Here is a 4,540-nt window from a genome sequence, read left to right as displayed (position 1 = left end):
GCAACACCATGGTGTAGTAGTTGTAACTTCCGAAGGACTTGATATGTCAAAGTAGCGATGAGATTGTTAAGTAAGAAATCGATCCATGTCAAAAAGTGCCATGGCGAAGCAAAAACATCAGTGTAGCGCTGTTAGTTCATTTTATGGGCAGGATGACGACAATCTTTCAGGCGTCGTAGTGCCATTTGTCTAATTTATATTTTCCTATAAATAATCATTGTGTTATATTTGTAAGTGAGTTCAGTTACTTATCTAATTTTAGTTTTTTCATAGTACTTTTTTAAATATCTCTTAGAGTCAATTCTAAGAGAGACTAAAAAAGTACTAAAACAATAATTATAGTGTTTATTCAGTGTTTGTGTAAGCAACTCTATACATTAAGAAAAAATGAGTGCATAGGAGATATATTGATTCTTCCTAGTGATATTACTCTCTTATATTTTTATTCCTCCATAATTTCAATGAAAATAGTTTGCTTAACTTTTCTTCCATGTCTAGCTAAGACTCTAATTTTAGATTGATGATGTAGAGAATATATTAAGTACAAATAAAATTTTTTGTGTTATAAAGTTAAATCATGTTTTTTTTATATTTTTCTTCTCTTTATTTAATGCACATAGTGGTCATATATGAAGTTAAAATCTTGTGTGATGTATAGTCTCTATAGAGAGAGGCAAGAATAATCAATAATATTAAAATAATAGATTTGCATACCTAGACATAGGATGTAAATTATGCTATGTTTATAAGGAGATGATATAACTGTAGGAGGTCACTATATATCCTTTTCAACCACTAGCCGATAGAGATCTAGAGATGCATATGCTCTAAATCACACTACAAATAAGAGTTTCATTAGGAAATATATGTAATTTATATTCATTAATTCAAAATATTTTATTTTAAATATTGTATATATTAATTTTATTACTTTTAGTCAATGATTGAATCTCCACAACTAACAATTTTATTTTAGTAGAGGATAATTTTGTAATTATAATAAATAGTAGTAGTTGATTACTAGAAAGCATGCTTTTTCATGGATTTGACACTCTTTTTATCACTTTATTACTTGATTCAACATGTATACCCATATATATTAAATGGGGTTTGTTATTTTTATACAGCAAAGAAAACCTAAGTATTTTTAGGGGAGATAGAGCCTTAAATATTTTTATATTTCAAAAGTGCACCCCATATCCCCCATCAGCTATGTCTCACCTCATTTATGATGATGAACTTCTTATTCTTGGGACGACTAACCATCAATCTATTTCACAATTGAATAACATTTTAGAAATGTTCAAGTTGTCCACTAGGCTCTTTGTTAACCCCTCCAAGTCTTTTTTTTTTTCAAGTTTGTTAACATTGTGTTGCAGACCCACATCAAAAATATTCTAGGGTTCAACCTTAAAGTGCTTCCTTGGATCTATTTTAGAATTCTAAATTTTGCAACCAATACTATTTTTTTCATATGTTCCATGTTCCTTGATAGAGTCATGGGTTGATTGGCAGATTGGAAGCATAAGCTTCTTTCATTTACTAAGAAATTTTAATTGATTTGTGCTACTATTTGGAATTATAGTTATTATTGGTTGAGATCTACTTCTTTTCCTGAAAAGCTTAGATAGATAATCACCGATTTGGTTAGTAATTTTTTGTATGGTAATGATATTAACCATAAATTTCACACCATCTCTAGTACGTACATCTTCTATTCTTCCTAAAGATACAGGTGGTCTTCTCTCCACACTTTGTGTAAGGCTAAAATCATACGGAGGCTTTATAACATTGACTATCCTCTCTCTGATTTGTGCTATAATATTTTTAGCTATTTAGGGTCCAAACCTAACTCCTCCCCCTTCTGGAAGAAGCTTCATGGATATGCTTATAAATTAAGACATATGATGGATTTTAGGGTTAATTACAATTCCAAGCTCTCTTTCATTTTTTATCCTTCGTTGAATGGATGCTCTCTAGTTGAAAAATATAAGTAGAATATTATAAATAGTTTTTATTGTTCCTCTAATTCTATTGTGGCTAATTTCTTGGATGAAGGTCATTGGAAGTTTATTTAGTGCACTGATGACCTCATTTTCCAACAAATTCAACTATTTTTTGTTTAGGATTGCATGTTGAGTTGTTCTTGATTTGGAACAGATCAACTCTCTAATAAGTTGATTTATAAGAATTTATATCTATCCTCCCCTTTGGTGGCATGGCATAATTTTGGTTTAAGGGGATGGCTATCAATTTTGCTTTCCTTGTTTGGAAAATTATTAAGGATCGTCTTAAAACTATTGGCATTCTTATTAATAGAGGTACTAATGTTATAGATACTTTCCTTCTCTACAGAAATTACAAAGAAAGTCACAATCATCTCTTCTTTGATTGTTTGATGCCTCTGCATATTCTTAAAAGCTTTATCCCTTATTTTGATTCTTTTCATCTTGGAGTCACTATGTAGCAAGTACTTAATCATCTTGATAATATGTTTTGCAAGCTCATCAAAAAATTTTCCTCTTAGCCATGCATATCACTGCTTATTATATTTGACAAGAAAGAAATAATCATATTTTCAAGAATAAGGATTTGAATGCTAATATCGTTATTGGTAAAATCAAATTTTATATTAGGATTAAAAGTAAAGATGGTCCTCTGCTACTACTTTGCTTGGACATTTACAAAAAATTTTATATCACACTTAATTGTTAATAATGTGCAATTTTCACTTATTTGGATTGATTCCTTGTTGTTTCTAAGATGGTTAGATCTTGTTTGGATGTTTAGATGGTTTGATATTATTTGGATGATGATGTTAGTGATAGCATTTTGGCATTTTTAAATTCTCATGGGAACTTGTTTGAAAGGAGATGGACAAAGATGAATTGCTATTGAGTGCAAGCTTTGTATCTTGGTGGCTCTTACACTTTAATTCTCAAGAATATTTGCTTGAACAAATACTTCAGTGTTGGCTTGCCATGCACTTAGGATGGCACTATCTCTAATATATATAGTCCTTATTTGACTATTTTTTTTGTTAGCTCAATGAGTTCTGTTATTTCGTCTTTCTTACTTTAGTGCTCATGTTTGTCTATACTTTTTACTTGCATAGTATATAAATTTTTTAAAACAATTATTTCCATAAATTTAAAAGATACTTTTTCACTATTCATCAATTAATTCACTTTTTAGTTCATTAAACAAATTTGTTTTTTTAGTTGTGAAAATAATTCATTTTAAATATTTTATATTATATGAGGTAATAATTTTTTTTTAATATTGTATACTACTATCCATTGAACAAATTTTTTTAGCTCATCACGTTGGTAAAATTAATTATAGTATGCCATAATCTTGTTAGGCATATTTAGTAGCCACATCAATTACCTAACTAGAACATTATATTGAAGATTATATATAATATTCAATATAATGTTCTAGTTAGGTAATTGATATGGCTACTAAATATGCCTAACAGAATTTGTTGTAGATACAATGTGTTATATTTTACTAGAATATTATTTTATTTCTTGATTTATATTGAGAATGCCCCTAATATTATAAGATTTGTTTAGATTGAGGACTAATTCATGCATCTTTTGATTCTTTATGGTGTGCTATACAAATACATCTATATTGATTCAAAATTAATTGGAGCTTAACTATCTTAATTCATTGATCTAAAGCAAAGGAGGTTTTGGGGGCTTATAGGTGGATTTACATATCAAATTGATTTACTTCATGTATATTGGTTGAAGATTTCGTGCTAAATTTTTTATTTTTATTGAGTTATTTAGCTTGCAAGATTAATTTGATCAACAACAAATATAAGGAGAGATTAAAGAACAAGGTTTATGATATAGATACAAGAGCTTAAATGTGACATTGGAATGACCATATGTTCTCTTATAGGCTTGATTTGGAATCATGTAACTTTTGGTTGGGGGGGGATAAAATAGAAGAATATAACTAGAAAAAGGTAGCCCAATTACTTTGTACTTGATGGATGAAATTAATTTCTTTCTCATCTTCAAATAACTTTAAATGCTCATATTTATAGATTTTATTAACTTTATGCAATCTATATTGAAAAAAATAACTTAATAAGATATGAATTAAAGAAAATAAAATTAAGATAAGGGATTAGCATTAAGATTTATGTGTGCTTGTCCTCGATGATGGGTGATTGGCCACCTATTGATGAGGTTAGGCGTAGTGTCACTTTTTTTTGTGATCTATATTGTCACTTATAAATTCAAATAAATTAAGAACTCAAATATGCAGAATGTTCGAATTAAACAAATCTCAGATAATGTCAAATATAACAAGCTTCTAGCAAACAAGAAATGGAGTACATATTCAAGTAAAATATAATAGTAACATGCTTAGAAATAATATTAAATTTTCTTACTTCTACCAGAAGTTATATAAGGACAATCTTGTACATTATCACAACAAAAACCCTCAAGTAGCAAGTTTCCATCCATTATTTTTCATCCAAATTATTGTCATTAAAAAGATAAAGATAACCCAATTT

This window comes from Dendrobium catenatum, unplaced genomic scaffold (genome assembly GCF_001605985.2).
Source record: "Dendrobium catenatum unplaced genomic scaffold, ASM160598v2 fragScaff_scaffold_1025, whole genome shotgun sequence".
NCBI lineage: Eukaryota > Viridiplantae > Streptophyta > Magnoliopsida > Asparagales > Orchidaceae > Dendrobium > Dendrobium catenatum.
This window is presented reverse-complemented; position numbering follows the sequence as displayed.